Below are 17,668 nucleotides of genomic sequence, written 5' to 3' on the forward strand. Positions count from 1 at the left end.
CACTTCTATGGGGCCTGCGTTGCGTGAAAAACTCACAAAATATAGTATGCTGCGATTTTCACGCAACGCACAAGTGATGCATGAAAATCACCGCTCATGCGCACAGCCCTATAAAAATGAATGGGTCAGGATTCAGTGCGGGTGCAATGCGTTCACCTCACGCATTGCACCTGCTCAGAAATATCGCCCGTGTGAAAGAGGCCTAAGTCTTACCGGTATTGTTATAAGGTTCCACCTAAATCCACTCTGTCTGATCCTATGGTATGCTAGACCAATATTATGCACATTGAAGATCTGCTCTGGATGAGGAGAATCTTTCACTGACTTCTCAAAACCCAGTTTTTATTTTTATTTACTTTTTAAATTGATGATTTTCTTGTATAGATTGTTACAATTTTTTTTTTTATATATATATTTAATCTTTATTGTTTTTTTTACAATTATAATACAGTAAACAATCTAATTTTCTTTACATTATGTAACAGCATATCCACAATTATACATAAATATATATTCCCTCCCCTCCCCTCCCCACTGCCTGTTCCAGAAAAAAAAAAAAAAAGAATCTCTCCCTCCTCCCCGCCCTCGCCCCCCCCCCCCCCAACTTCTCATCCCAAATCATCTTAGCCATTTCTGCCAGAGCCCATCAAATCTAGCTGCTTTTTTTTTTTCTAGATACCAGATGGAATTTCTCTCTGGCAAGCGAGACTCTAGCCTGGTTCTCCCACTATCTCCCCAATGTGCTACAATGCACCTCCTGGCTTGAAATAAAAGTTTAAATGCTATCTCTCGATGCTTAGCAGACTCTTTCTCATCCATCCTCCCCAAAATACATGTTTCAAACTCCCAAGGAACTCTAAACCCATGATATTCTTGTATTCTTTCATGCACCTTCCACCAAAATTCTTTGATCTTCCTGCATGTCCATAGTATATGCACATCATCCACCCCTAACTGCCCACATTTTTTACAGCTAAATTCCTTGGTTTTATAATATTTCATCAACTTTTTAGGGGAGTAATATAGCCAATATATTATATTAAATTGAGTAATCCTATGGGAGAAATGATTTTAGACCCCATTTTTGGCTCTGATTACCTTCTCCCAGAATTCCTCCCGTTGAGGCTCCAAGACATCCTGCCATTTATACATTAGGCAGTTAACTGCACTTTTTTTTATTTTTGATATAACAGACTTTCATATATCCTGGACACCAGTTTCTTTCCTGTTGTTAGTTTAGAAATATTGGCTGGGGGGGGGTATCAATTTGTGTCCCCCTACCTAACGAGACGCTTGTAGAGATTGTTTCAGTTGTAAGTAGAAGAGACTCAAGTCCTTATTCCCAAACCCGCCTTCATTTTTAAGATCTAAATATGTGACTATATCTCCCGCCTTCCATACCTGTCCCAGTCTGAAAATTCCGTATTTCCACCAGATTTTCTGTTCGATTGACTTCAATTCTATAAGATGTATGTTATCCCACAATAAGGTGTCTGTGTGTAATCTAGTCTGGGGCCACAGTTCTCTTGCTTCTTTATAGATTTTGGTCCATAGCCCAAATTAGCGGTATTTTACTAATTTGCTGCTGTGACAAAATGTCACCTTCCACCACTTGAAAAATATTACATTTATCCAGTTTTTTTATTAATGCCTGCCACCATGTTCTTATATCTTTGTGAATTGCTCCATATTATCATATTTCTAATGTGGCCAGAAAGGAAGTATAGTTCCACATCTTGGGCCGATAATCCACCCTCCTTCTCCCGGGTCTGCAATATTTGTGCTCTTATTCGCGTTTTTTTGCCACGCCATATTAAATCCGCCAGTAAGGAAGTTATTTTTTTAAAATCCTTTTTAGGAATTATTACCGGCGCATTCCATAAGATATAATTCATGGAGGGTAGAATGCACATTTTCACTAGTGAAATTCGACCTGCCATTGAAACATATAGTTTTTTTCCATACTTCTACTTTCTTCCTAATTTCTTGTATTTTGGGTATTACATTTAACTGGACATAGTCTTTAGGATTAGGCCTTATTTGAATTCCTAGATATTTTACGGGTTCGTCTATTCTCTTGATTTCCAGTTGGCCCGGTATTAAAGAGGACCTTTCACTAGAATAAAACATCTAAACTAACTATACAGACGTGTAGAGCAGCGCCCAGGGATCTCCCTGCACTTACTGTTATACCCGGGCGCCGCTCTGTTCTCCCGGTATAGGCTCCGGTATCTTCACATGTTCGGCTCCACCCAGGGGAACCTGCCGGTGTCTCCTTCTCCCAGGCTGGAGTGCTGGCCAATCGCAGCGCTCAGCTCATAGCCTGAAGCCTGCTTTAAGATGAGTGTGATTAAGGCCTCCCTCGGTGAGTCCGGCAATTTACCTGAATCTCTCGATGTTGTCCACATCTTTAGTAGTTTCGGAATCATTATTTAGATTGTTACAAGTTAGTTCTGGTCATTCCATGCAGAATGAACAAGCATAATCCTCCCTCCCTTGACCCCCCCCCCCCCTTCTTTTTTCCAAATTCCAAATTGTATTTTTTGCTAAAATTTCTGTCCGTTAAAAAAGAGGTTCTCCAGACTGCAGATATTGATGACGTACCCTCAGGATAGGTAATCAATATCATATAAGTGGGGGTATGACACCCAGCAGCCCCACTGATCAGCTGTTTCGGGCTGCCGCAGAACGGGGGGATGGGGGGAGGAGTACAGTGTAAGTTGCTGGAGGCAGACAGCGCTGTACACTGTGCAGTGGTCATGCTGAGGTACTGCAGCTCAGCTGCCATTCAAGGGAATGGGAAATGAGCTGCAGTAGGCCAACTCCATAAAATATGCAGCGTACAGATCCTTCTGCGTCCGCTCTGTACACTGTATACTCTCCGGCGCAGTAGCTGCCTGAAACAGCTGATTGGTGGGGGCTCTGGGTGTCATACCCCCAACCATATATTTGTGACCTGTCCTGAGGATAGGTCATCAATATCTGTAGTCCGGAGAACCCCTTTAACCTTTTATGACTTATGTGTGTTGCACTTGTTAGTAATAATCCTGCTCAAATCAATATTGTACAATATATTATTAGCATTAAATATATTATTAGCATTAAAATAGAATATGGTCATACTTTTTCCAATTTAAACAACCTGACCAAAAAAGTATGTATTAGGGTGCCTTCACACAGTGCATTACAGATAAAATAACTCCCCATGTATTCCTATGACGGCATCTATCAAAACTGGTATAAAGGAAAACTGGCTATAGCAACCAATCAGATTCCACCTTTCATTTTTCAGAGCTCCATTGGAAAATGAAAGGTGGGGTCTGATTGGTTGCTATGGGCAACTAAGCCACTTTCACACGGGCGAGTTTTCCGCGCGGGTGCAATGTGTGAGTTGAACGCATTGCACCCGCACTGAATCCGGACCCATTCATTTCTATGGGGCTGTGCACATGAGCGGTAATTTTCACGCATCACTTTTGCGTTACGTGAAAATCGCAGCATGTTCTATATTGTTTTTCCCGCAAACCAGGCCCCATAGAAGTGAATGGGGCTGTGTGAAAATCACAAGCATCCGCAAGCAAGTGCGGATGCGGTGCGATTTTCACGCACGGTTGCTAGGAGATGATGGGGACCCGATCATTATTATTTTCCCTTACAACATGGTTATAAGGGAAAATAATAGCATTCTGAATACAGAATGCATAGTACAATAGGGCTGGACGGGTTAAAAAAATAAATAAATAATAATTTAACTCACCTTAATCCACTTGATCGCGCAGCCGGCATCTCTTCTGTCTTCTTCTTTGAGGAATAGGACCTTTGATGACGTCACTGCGCTCATCACATGGTTTGTCACATGATCCATCACCATGGTAAAAGATCATGTGATGGACCATGTGATGAGCGCAGTGACGTCATCAAAGGTCCTTTTCCTCACAGATGAAGACAGAAGAAATGCCGGCTGCGCAAACAAGTGGATTAAGGTGGATTATTTTTTTTTAACCCGTCCAGCCCTATTGTACTAAGCATTCTGTATTCAGAATGCTATTATTTTCCCTTATAACCATGGGAAGCATGCCTTATTTTTGTCAGTGATTATGGATCCCTCACATACATTATAATCTATGGCCAGGGTCAGACTGGCCCACCAGTGTGCCAGAGAAGCCTCTGCTGAGCCCAACCTCTGATGCCATAGTGAGCCTTAAAGGTCCAGGAGGAAAAAAAAAGCATTTGGAGCTGCCTTTGGAGCTATTCACATGCCACTAGGGTCTATTGGGGTCATTTATCAAACTGGTGTAAAGTAGAACTGGCTTTGTTGCCCATAGCAACCAACAGATTCCACCTTTAATTTTCCAAAGGATCTGTCAAAAACAAATTCAGAACTCATTAGACTGTATAGATGATGTATGAGTTAGACCTTAAGAAAAATTTCCTCTGGTGGGCCCAAGGGACCCCAGTCTGACACTGTCTATGGGCCCCTGAAAACTATGGATACAACAAATATGCCATTTCCTTTTCGAGCTTTGGATCACTGCTACAATATACTCTGGAAATTTATTTCAGCCATGGAATATGGATGACAGAGGGCAAAAAAAAAGACATACGGACCAAATACAGATCCTTCAAGAACATCTTCACAGATGAACCACTGACCATCTTGTCCTAGATATCATCATGGACATGGAAATGTGAAAGGGGCCTTAGTCTTGACATAAGCCAAAAGAGCATTTTGAAATTTGGGTTCACCCATAAAGAGTTAAAATTAAAAAAAAACTAAAAATGAAACCATACATCACTGTTTATTATATTTACTTCATTTATTACAAGAGATGATTGGTGCAAAATGACGGGAGCACAAGCTAGACTATGTCCTGTATGTGTATATACTAAACTATTCTGATTACATTCCCGTCCTCTTCCAGAATGCATTATGTAATATCCAGTCCTGACAGGACAATGTTTTATAAATGAATATATTGCATGCTAGTCTGTAATCTGGCATAGTATATTTGGGCCCCTCTGGTAATATGATAATTCCACACAGACCCTGCGGGCTCCAACATAAAGGACATACATTCAGTAACTTGATATGATGAAGTCTCGCAAATGATGTTAGTTTTTTATTCAATGTGACAACTTAATTGTGCTGTGAACCAGAATCAGATGAAAGCCCTTTTCATAAATAAGATCAGGTTCAGATCATGATCAAGAAAAGTTGCTAACTCTGTTTAAATTAAGAACATAATTTTGTCCCTAGATTTGAAGCTGGCGTTCAGTATTAAACTTTATAGGAAGAAAAAACACTACAACTAACAAAAAAAAATGTGGTCTGAAAACCTGGACAGGAATTTGTTGATCTGGTGTGGTAGAATCTTTTCACATAAGAAACCAATGGAGGTCCAATGAGAAACCCTGTGAGATAATTAGGGCATATGGACATCAGGAAGACTCCATTCATGAGGCAGAAACGAGAGCTGCTCTTACAGTAGACCTCTGGTCTCTGATCGCCCAGTAATGCCCCCAGTAATGTCCCCCACTGCCCTAAGTAACGTCCCCAGTAGTGCCCCCCACAACCCCTAGTAGTGTTCACCACTGCCCCCAATAATGTCCCAAGTAGTTTCCCCCACTGCCCCAGTGGTGCCCCCCACAGCCCCTAGTAGTGTCCCCCACAGCCCCCAGTAGTGCACCCCACTAGTGCCCCGCACAGCCCCTAGCAGTGTCTCCCACTGCCTCCAGTAATGGCCCCAGTAGTGCCCCCCACAGCCCCCAGTAGTGCACCCCACTAGTGCCCCGCACAGCCCCTAACAGTGTCTCCCACTGCCTCCAGTAATGGCCCCAGTAGTGTCCCCCACAGCCCCCAGTAGTGCACCCCACTAGTGCCCAGCACAGCCCCTAGCAGTCTCCCACTGCCTCCAGTAATGGCCCCAGTAGTGTCCCCCACAGCCCCCAGTAGTGCACCCCACTAGTGCCCAGCACAGCCCCTAGCAGTGTCTCCCACTGCCTCCAGTAATGGCCCCAGTAGTGCCTCCCACAGCCCCCAGTAGTGCACCCCACTAGTGCCCCGCACAGCCCCTAGTAGTGTCACCCACTGCCCCCATTAGTGCGTCCCACAGCCCCTAGTAGTGTCCCCCACTTCCCCAGTAATGTCCCCAGTAGTGTCCCCCACTGCTTAATGTGTGACTAGTTTTAGTGTGGCAGCGCCGGGGCCTGATGCTGGAGGCCTAGAGACTGGAGAAGTGCATATCATGCAGGTGAGATGAGCGCTCTGGCAGGGCCCGGCGTTAAGTACAGTGAAAATGCTGGGCAGCGTTACATGTGAGCGAAGCGGGCCCCCTTCCCCCGCCGGGTCCGGTCGCACCCTCTGCGACGGCGATAGTTACGCCCCTGGTGCCATTGTACTGTGAGCTCAGGCGTCAGCCTCTTGTGGGATGAATTTGGGCCATTGTTTCTATGGCGGTTAATGTTGCCGCTCTTCGGGGCATGCTGGCCTAGGTTACTTGTAGGTGTGAACTGGTGCCAGTGTGCTTGTATTTCTGCCCAGTTCAGTATTGCGTAATGTTCCTTGGTCGTGTTTGTGCATCTGTTTGACTAATGAGTTTGTTAAGTCTGCTATGTATTTGTTGTTACCTTGCTATGAATTTCCTGAGGTTGTGTCCTATCCTTGGCTGTGCAACATTGATTTTGTTGGATCTTTGCAAGCTGTGTCTGGATTCTGTTAAGGAGCTTCTGATGCATTTGTCTGCCCGCCTGGCCTGTTCCTGATCTGTTCGTTGGCCTGCTTGTGGTCTGAATTCCATCCTAGTTCCAGTGGCCATGTTCATGAGTCTGTTCCATGGATTTCTCCTGAATTCTATTCAAGTTCTGTTTGCTATGCTCTTGAGTCTGTTTCATGCGTGGTCTGTATACTGTCCTACTCCTAGTTCTGTTTGCCACAGAATTTCGAAGTTCTGATTCTCATCTGATCCGCTTTGCCTAGTTTCTATATCTCAACCTTAAACAAGAGAAAGACAAAAAACACAGCGCCTCATGTGCGGTACCGCCTTATGAATAATACAGTTCTATGGTGCGTATTGCGCTTACCGGATACTGTTGTGAGGAGTCACAACAGCTGTATATGCCTAAGGCCTCATGCACACGACCGTGCCGTTTTTTGCGGGCCGCAAACCGCGGATCCGTAAAAAACGGAAGCTGCCCGTGTTGCCTTCCGCAGTTTGCGGAATGGAACGGGCGCCGGCAGTATAAATGCCTATTCTTGTCCGCAAAGCGCGGACAAGAATAGGACATGTTATATTTTTTTAGCGGGGCCGCGGAACGGAGCCACGGATGCGGACAGCACACGGAGTGCTGTCCGCGTCTTTTGCGGCCCCATTGAAGTGAATGGGTCCGCATCCGAGCCGCCAAAACGGCGGCTCGGATGCAGACCGAAACAACGGTCGTGTGCATGAGGCCTAAGCCGGTATCTATCCCCACCAGCATCAGGGAATGCCGTGCTGCTGCCTGGGTCTCTTCCTGTCTAAATTCCAAGAGTTCCAGGAGAAAGGTTAGCAGAGAAAATCGGAAAAAGTGACTTGAATTCAATAAAAGTATACTATTAATCCCGAGGATTTAGCCATATGCCAGCAGCGCTGAACAAGTGGTCTCACACTTTTTACGATTTTCTCTGCTATATCTCAACCTACTATGTCTGAACTGTTTCCTAGTGTTCTGTGTCTCTTCCGTCTTGCTAAGTTTCTGCTCATGGATCTGCTACATCTCAACTGTGTTCTAAAGCCTGTTCCATGGATTTTGCATGGTCTCCATTTGTCCGCAGTCTTGTTCTGTCTGTGTTTTGCCTTGGATTTGCTTGTGTTCTGCCTGTCAGTCATTGCCTGGTTCTGTCTATGATCTTGCGTGTCCTCCAATGCCTTGCACTGGTGGTTTTGACTCAGTGGGAGAGATTTATCAAACTGGTGATTTATGAAACTAGATTAGTAGTCCATAGCAACCAATCAGATTTCCCCTTTCATTTCCCAAAGGAGCTCTGAAAAAGGAACGGTGGAATCTGATTGGTTGCTATAGGCAACTAAGCCAGTTTTCATTTCCACCAGTTTGATAAATCTCCCCGTGTGTTAGCTGCCAAGTACACCGGGACTATTCCAAGAGGTAGCAACCTGGTGACTCCCCACCCGCGAAGACCAGATCCCTGTACAGGGGTTAAAGGTTGAAAACCAAGGGATCGCCAGAATAGCACCCTCAGGTATAACCCAATGTCAAACTGGTTAGTTGGCACAGTGGTTCCTGACCCATTGTACTGCTGACAAGCAGTGGTCCTCCTGGATCTGGTCCATCCATGGATTTATTTGAGTGGTTGCATGTAATACTACATTTCCCTATAGTGGTCACTACATATTCCTCAACTGAATGTCCCTTAGGTGATGACACCCTTACATATACCTAGTGGTCACTTTATTAGGGAACATTCCTTCCCATTGCACAGCACAAATTCTTTATTTTGACTGTATATTGTTAACTGCAGAAAAACCAAGGTCATCCAAACATCACACTAATTAATTATTCAAACAGTTTTCATGAATCTGGAAGCACATGAGTCGCACGGAGCTTCTCAAAATGTAAGGCGTCCATTTGTTGAGGAGGCACAGCTGGAGAGCGAGTTTGCTGATGGCTCCTGCTGTACAGGTCCTTCTTGTATTGGAGCGCTATTCCCTGTATTGGATTTTTTACTAGCACCAACAAAGCCTAAGCAGTTTGTGTCGTTTATGCAGATTTTCATGGTTTTCGCAGCAAAATCCGCGTGTGTTACTTGCGGAATTTGTCGTGGCATTGCCTAAAATCTCACCCTTTGCGTTGCAAAGAGTGAATTCAGCACTGCAAATTTGCAGGAACAATTGACCATGCTACAGATTTCAAAAACATTGCAGATCAATTTCCTTCGGACAATTTCCACATCATGTACAGTCGTGGCCAAAAGTTTTGAGAATTACATAAATATTGGAAATTGGAAAAGTTGCTGCTTATGTTTTTATAATAGCAATTTGCATATACTCCAGAATGTTATGAAGAGTGATCAGATGAATTGCATAGTCCTTCTTTGCCATGAAAATTAACTTAATCTCAAAAACACCTTTCCACTGCATTTCATTGCTGTCATTAAAGGACCTGCTGAGATCATTTCAGTAATCGTCTTGTTAACTCAGGTGAGAATGTTGACGAGCACAAGGCTGGAGATCATTATGTCAGGCTGATTGAGTTAAAATGGCAGACTTGACATGTTAAAAGGAGGGTGATGCTTGAAATCATTGTTCTTCCATTGTTAACCATGGTGTCCTGCAAAGAAACGCGTGCAGCCATCATTGTGTTGCATAAAAATGGCTTCACAGGCAAGGATATTGTGGCTACTAAGATTGCACCTCAATCAACAATTTATAGGATCATCAAGAACTTCAAGGAAAGAGGTTCAATTCTTGTTAAGAAGGCTTCAGGGCGTCCAAGAAAGTCCAGCAAGCGCCAAGATCGTCTCCTAAAGAGGATTCAGCTGCGGGATCGGAGTGCCATCAGTGCAGAGCTTGCTCAGGTAGGGCAGCAGGCAGGTGTGAGTGCATCTGCACGCACAGTGAGGCGAAGACTTTTGGAAGATGGCCTGGTGTCAAGAAGGGCAGCAAAGAAGCCACCTCTCTCCAAAAAAAACATCAGGGACAGAGTGATCTTCTGCAGAAAATATGGTGAATGGACTGCTGAGGACTGGGGCAAAGTCATATTCTCAGATGAAGCCTCTTTCCGATTGTTTGGGGCATCTGTAAAAAGGCTTGTCCGGAGAAGAAAAGGTGAGCGCTACCATCAGTCCTGTGTCATGCCAACAGTAAAGCATCCTGAAACCATTCATGTGTGGGGTTGCTTCTCATCCAAGGGAGTGGGCTCACTCACAATTTTGCCCAAAAACACAGCCATGAATAAAGAATGGTACCAAAACACCATCCAACAGCAACTTCTTCCAACAATCCAACAACAGTTTATTGAAGAACAATGCATTTTCCAGCACGATGGAGCACCGTGCCAAAAGGCAAAAGTAATAACTAAGTGGCTCGGGGACCAAAACGTTGACATTTTGGGTCCATGGCCTGGAAACTGCCCAGATCTTAATCCCATTGAGAACTTGTGGTCAATCCTCAAGAGGCGGGTGGACAAACAAAAACCCACTAATTCTGACAAACTCCAAGAAGTGATTATGAAAGAATGGGTTGCTATCAGTCAGGAATTGGCCCAGAAGTTGATTGAGAGCATGCCCAGTCGAATTGCAGAGGTCCTGAAAAAGAAGGGCCAACACTGCAAATACTGACTCTTTGCATAAATGTCATGTAATTGTCGATAAAAGCCTTTGAAACGTATGAAGTGCGTGTAATTATATTTCACTACATCACAGAAACAACTGAAACAAAGATCTAAAAGCAGTTTAGCAGCAAACTTTGTGAAAACTAATATTTGTGTCATTCTCAAAACTTTTGGCCACGACTGTACGTGAGATTTTGAAAATCATATCTATTTAGCTGGTACTGTATTACACTGTGGAAAATCTGCACGTAATACGCACAGTGTTTATATATGTTTTTATTTCTTTCGGATGCGTTATTTCTGTGCAATATTTAAGGAGTTGTCCCAAGAAAAATATTGTACAGTTTTCAAACCAGCACCTTGGTTTGAATACTTTGGTAATTGCATGTAATTAAAAATTTAGTATAGCCACTGCGCCACCTGCTGTTTTATTTTTTTTCTTATTTCTTTGACCTGCTAACTGAGATGGCCGCACATGCTCAGTTTCATCCTTCAACTGCCTCATGAGCTGCAGCAAAAAGGACACACCCCTTGAGCTGCAAGGACACTCCCTTTAACTGCCAGCTTGATATAAATCTGGAAGAACAATTGGAGCATTGAATGAGGAGATCTCTGGATCCATGTGAGGTACAGGGCTGGTTCTAGCTTTGTTAGACAGAGAAGGTCATGAATGATATGATGCCTGATTTTCATTTTTTTTTTTTTACAATAATCATAGGATAACCCCTTTGGTCGGTATTTGTGTTGTTATAGAAGCTGTGAGTGGCCCAAAGATGTCTTGGCAGTTAACTGCAATTGTTATCATGGTGGTCTGGGTCAGATGGAGAAATATAAGGAAAAAGAGCATCTACAATCAGAGAAGATATCACCTGTTAGTCAATGGATTTATAAAAAGTACGGTATACAAAGAGTCTTCATGTAGCCAAAGCCTTATTGACAACTGGGTGTAACAATTCCCTTTGTCACCTTCACTGATACTGTCAGTGATGACTGGACATTGTCCGTATGTAGGGATATGGCCCTTTGACAATGGAGTTAGTAACACCTAGTTGTCAGTACTAGCACAGAATGGTAGTGTTGACTATGCACAGTTCATGGCAGGGAGGTGAAGATGGGGAGCCCAAGCTTGGGGAAAAGCCTAAGACCTATGGTCTATTTAACCCGCCTCTGTGCTTCACCTGTACAGGTCCTTCTAAAAAAATTAGCATATTGTGATAAAGTTCATTATTTTCTGTAATGTACTGATAAACATTAGACTTTCATATATTTTAGATTCATTACACACAACTGAAGTAGTTCAAGCCTTTTCTTGTTTTAATATTGATGATTTTGGTATACAGCTCATGAAAACCCAAAAACAAACAAAAAAAGTCAACCTTCAAATAATTAAGTTCAGTTATGCACTCAATACTTGGTCAGGAATCCTTTTGCAGAAATGACTGCTTCAATGCGGCGTGGCATGGAGGCAATCAGCCTGTGGCACTGCTGAGGTGTTATGGAGGCCCAGGATGCTTCGATAGCGGCCTTAAGCTCATCCAGAGTGTTGGGTCTTGCGTCTCTCAACTTTCTCTTCCCAATATCCCACAGATTCTCTATGAGGTTCAGGTCAGGAGAGTTGGCAGGCCAATTGAGCACAGTAATACCATGGTCAGTAAACCATTTACCAGTGGTTTTGGCACTGTGAGCAGGTGCCAGGTCGTGCTGAAAAATGAAATCTTTATCTCCATAAAGCTTTTCAGCAGATGGAAGCATGAAGTGCTCCAAAATCTCCTGATAGCTAGCTGCATTGACCCTGCCCTTGATAAAACACAGTGGACCAACACCAGCAGCTGACATGGCACCCCAGACCATCACTGACTGTGGGTACTTGACACTGGACTTCAGGCATTTTGGCATTTCCCTCTCCCCAGTCTTCCTCCAGACTCTGGCACCCTGATTTCCGAATGACATGCAAAATTTGCTTTCATCCGAAAAAAGTACTTTGGACCACTGAGCAACAGTCCAGTGCTGCTTCTCTGTAGCCTAGGTCAGGCGCTTCTGCCGCTGTTTCTGGTTCAAAAGTGGCTTGACCTGGGGAATGCGGCACCTGTAGCCCATTTCCTGCACACGCCTGTACACGGTGGCTCTGGATGTTTCTACTCCAGACTCAGTCCACTGCTTCCGCAGGTCCCCCAAGGTCTGGAATCGGTCCTTCTCCACAATCTTCCTCAGGGTCCGGTCACCTCTTCTCGTTGTGCAGCGTTTTCTGCCACACTTTTTCCTTCCCACAGAGGTGCCTTGATACAGCACTCTGGGAACAGCCTATTCGTTCAGAAATTTCTTTCTGTGTGTTACCCTCTTGCTTGAGGGTGTCAATGATGGCCTTCTGGACAGCAGTAAGGTCGGCAGTCTTACCCATGATTGCGGTTTTGAGTAATGAACCAGGCTGGGAGTTTTTAAAAGCCTCAGGAATCTTTTGCAGGTGTTTAGAGTTAATTAGTTGATTCAGATGATTAGGTTAATAGCTCGTTTAGAGAACCTTTTCATGATATGCTAATTTTTTGAGATAGGAATTTTGGGTTTTCATGAGCTGTATGCCAAAATCATCCATATTAAAACAAGAAAAGGCTTGAACTACTTCAGTTGTGTGTAATGAATCTAAAATATATGAAAGTCTAATGTTTATCAGTACATTACAGAAAATAATTAACTTTATCACAATAGGCTAATTTTTTGAGAAGGATCTGTATTGGACTTGTGCGCAGAAGTGGCATTGCAAAACTGCTACAATTCATTGTAAAACCAGAACCATGTAGCACGCTACTGCTAAGTGTATGGCCACCGTAAGATCATTTAACCAACATGCTACATTTGGACTTGGACTTAGACTAGTACTGAGGCCCAGACAACCATGTTCTGGCAGTTGAAGCAGGGCTTCTCAAAACATTTCTACTATGATCTTCCTTTACACAAACTAAGGGGGTCATTTATTAAGACTGGCGTTTTAGATCATGGTCTTAATAAGCCCCTGCGCTAGCGGTGGTCCCCCGATAAGTCATGTAGAGGGGCTGGCCTCTACATAACTTCTGTGGATCCACAGTGCTTCTAAATTTACACCAGCTCCCTTGCTGGCTTAGATTTAGACCATTTTCTATGCCTAAAAAAAGGGGTAGAAAATGATGAATGAGACGGGCCTGCCTGCCCCCTTCCACACCATACCCACTTTCTTAGACCTGGCGTGAGCGACGAACAGTTACAGATTTGCGCCACAATCTGCGCCGGAAATACGCCTAATATAGACGTATTTCTTGTTAGTAAATGACCCCCTAAGTGCCCATAACCATTATAGATAGCACTATACATTTGGGGTCTTTGATATCTTTAGCCTCATTCTAATTTACAATGCGCCATGTCATAAATTAGCCGCCCTCACTGCCAGTCTGTGCACCTCTGGCTGGAGTAGATTTCAATTGTCTTTAACACCAGGAAACTGGCATAAACGATGGTGAATGTGACGGGGCTGATGGACCTGCCTACTCTACGCCCCATCACTGCCCCCATTGAAAAGGGCGGCATAGAAATGCCATGTGCACCTAAATTTGGGAGCACCGGCATAAAAAAAGGTCGCAAAATGCAGACGAGTGACTTTTATTTTTCACCCCAGTTTCTGGTGTAGGGGCTCATCATCAATTACCCCCAATGTGTTACCTAGATGATCCTGCCAGACTGCCTGTTCCTTTTGATATTTTGGGTAAGCATACACAAGCTAACAAATATAACTTCTGGTCTCATGGAGTGGATTTCTGTAGAGCAAGAAGAACCATCCAGAAGACAGCAGCAAGTCTTAAACATAAAAGAAACACCAGAAAATACAAAAGGAAAAAAATATTTTTTATTTTGTATATTTGCAAACGGAATCAAACCACAATACAACCATCGCTGATGACATCTTACTAAAATAGACAGACTTCTGATAACCAGAACTTTTCTCTAGATCCGACACCTCAGTGCTATAGCAATGATGTCACTTATTAGAGAAGCATATGAAGAATGTCCAAAAACAAAAACAAAAACAAAAAACTAATCACCAACCATATTACTTAGGCCAAATTCACAAGAGCGTATTCAATCCGTGAAATAAGCTTCCTGTGACACGAGCTCACGGCATGATGATGATTTATAATGCTGTGTGTTCTGGCCCCACTTTGACGGTACTTTATTGTACGCACATAATGTGGTCGGGCAGGAACACACAGCATTATAAATCATTATCAAATTATTATGTGTTCATGTCAGTCCAGAAAATACAGAATAGGCTTGGGTGAAAATGTCATATAAAAGATGTAGTTTAAAAGCAAAAATAATAGTATAATAGTACACATTAGCTACAGTGGTATTCCTTAAGATAGGCCATCAATATCAGATTCTTAGGGATCCAACACCCCACACCCCCACCAATCAGCTGTTTCGGGGAACCCCGGCGCCAGAACTAAACAGCTCCTACCACGCTGGTCATGATGAAGGACCCTGATTTACTTGCGGTCTGAAACGCGTTACTGTAACCCGTGATGTCTTGCATTGGATTTTAAACGCACAATAAAGATTCCACCTTTTGCATCTTGGAAGCTGGATTTTTCTTGGTCTTGAATAGCTCCTACCACGCTGTACTGGACTTGAGCCGATACACAACAGCTGATCGCTAGGGGTGCACGGTGTCAGACCTCTGCCGATCAGATATCGATGGCCTATCCGGAGTATAATCCAAAAATAATTACATTCTGGAATACCCCTTTAAAAAACTGCACTAAGCAGTCGAACATTACCGAGTCAAGCTGTGTTCACACAGGGCAGTTTTAGAGCATCATAAGGGCTCATGCACAGTACACTTCTTACAGCGCTGTTCCTAACCCTCATAGAATTAACCCCTTAGAGCTCTGTGGTGCCTAAGGAGAACGTCTTTTTTCCTCAACCAGGTTTTCCGTTTTCAGTTTTAATACCTGTTCACATAATGCGGTATTTCCCTGTATCTCGGAGATTGCCACGCTACATCCCAATTTACTTTACTGGGGAAAACCAAGGCTCTGCACTTGTCCTCTGCGTAGGTACTATTTATGAGCAATTTGAATCAAAACTGCCAAGTGTGGACACAGCCTTACAGGTCTTTTTACATTACAAACAGCAATAAATATGGCAAATAATATATTTTGTGTTACTCAAATGCTGGCCAGATAGCGAGACTTCCATCCTCAAATCCCCTGACATGACTGTTTTAGAAATTACTTGTATTCCCTATGAAAGAACAAACCTGCACAGGGCTGCTCCTGTTATTCCCCCTAGAAAAATATAAATAATTGACAACTGGGCGTACACATTCCCCCTCTCAATAGGATGTGTTATTACAGTCTGAAGCAGCATCATAGTGTGTATGACGAGAAGAACGGTAGCATACAGTTGTCAGTGTCACTCATGCATTTCTAGGATGTATAACAGAGGTACAAAATGTAGAGTCATAACTGAATTGGAAATGCAAAACGAGCGAACACTTGTCGTCTGCTCACACACAACCTGATGTTCTCCTACAGTTTGGACTTTGTGCGCGTCCAATAATACATCAAACGTTCCCCTTTGATGAAAGATCTTTATTTAAAGTAGTGCAAAACAGTCCAATCCACCGCATTCGAGTGTAGTATCCAAAAATCACACAAAGAAACTGGCGGATCAGGTCAAAAAGAATAAATTACTTTGAGTTTTACAGTCTATGTTCTGTAGTGCAAGGCAAATCATATGTAGAAATGGCAATGTACAGTAATGGTGAAATAGCTGTCAAGACATTGTATACAAAAATGGGGGGGGGGGGGGGGGGGGGAGGGAGTGGGATTAGCCAATGACAGGCCCAGACAAGAGCACCGCATCCAAACTGGCTCCGCTGTGCAGCGTCTATGGGGGCTCCGCTCTCTCCGGGGTTCTATGAATCTCTGTGTCATGCTCCGCCTCCTTCAGAAGTGCAATGAAGGCTCAGGTGATCCCTTCTGGTTGACTAGACTCATACTTATGAAACAAATCCTACAGGCAGTCCTGTTAGCACTTCCGATTGGCCAAAAGTGCTTACGTTTTGACCCCCCGTCTCTAGATTAACAAAATTGGTGGGCCAAATGGAAGATGCCCCTGAATCGACAATTGACTGTAATAACAGATATTCTTTTAGGGCGTATTCACATGTTACATGTAGCCGTGTGAAGGCAACTAAAAGGGGTTGTTCACCTCCGGGGGCCTTTCAGATGGAACCATCCCCCACCACCAACGTAGCCAGACCTGCAGAGCCAGGCATACTTACCTGCAGAGGGGTTTCTGACCCCTTTGCTCCCGTTGCTCTGTGGCCTCCCTGTGTCAGCATACAGTTTTGGCCGCTACGGCCAATGATTGTCTGCAGCGGTGACGTGTCCACCATGAGTCACGTGACCCACTGACATGACACATGGCGAACACGTCAATGCTGCAGGCAGTCCAACCAGATCTTGACATGGGGAGACTGGTGCGTGGCAGCGAAGGAGTCGGAACTCGGCGTCAGTGAGCAGGTAGGTATGGTTCCCTCCACAGGTCCAGCCATGTTGGTGGGTCTACCTGAAAGGCCCCCGGGTATGAACAGCCCCTTTAAAAATAGAAACGTACAAAAAGGACCTACCTATTCATAAGGAGTGTGAAGATTTCCTTTGCAGTAATCTAGATGTGTCACACACAACTCCCTTACATCCTGACAGATATGTATGAGAATAATGCATTAAGGGGACCTCCAAAATTGGTTGCAACGTACGCATGCAGCAATGTAGGGTAGGTCCCCCGATACATAACCCTACCTCTCGCGACAATCCGGTCTGCTAAAACAAATACAGAATTTTATTTGTATGCGGATAAGGTTTTCAGTGCACCATGGGCAGGCCACTCTGTTTGGTGCACCACCGCTCCACCAGTGATGTCATCCAGGCCTCCGCCTCATGTCTTAGAGCTGGTAGAGATGGTGCAGGGAAACCCAAGTGCACCAAATAGACAGGCCCCGCCCACAGTGCACCAAAAACCTTACTTGCATAAAAAGAAGCTTATCTCAGGATTAGTGGTCCGGGTTTTCACAGGAAAGGTAGGTTGTCCCAGTTTCCAGCCATTTGAAGATTTTTAAGGAATCCTCCCGGAGGTCCATCCATAAAACACACATGAGCCTCATGGCTTCTACGCACAACGAAGCCACGACAGGTCAAAGTCAGGTCAGATTTTCTGCCAATCCCGCTGTCTCATAGGGTCCAGCAGATCTTTTTGATAGCACTCTGCTCCACCGCTGCCATAAACAAAAATCCAGAACCCCAGCTGGAAA

The sequence above is a fragment of the Bufo bufo genome, chromosome 8 (assembly GCF_905171765.1).
Source record: "Bufo bufo chromosome 8, aBufBuf1.1, whole genome shotgun sequence".
Lineage (NCBI taxonomy): Eukaryota > Metazoa > Chordata > Amphibia > Anura > Bufonidae > Bufo > Bufo bufo.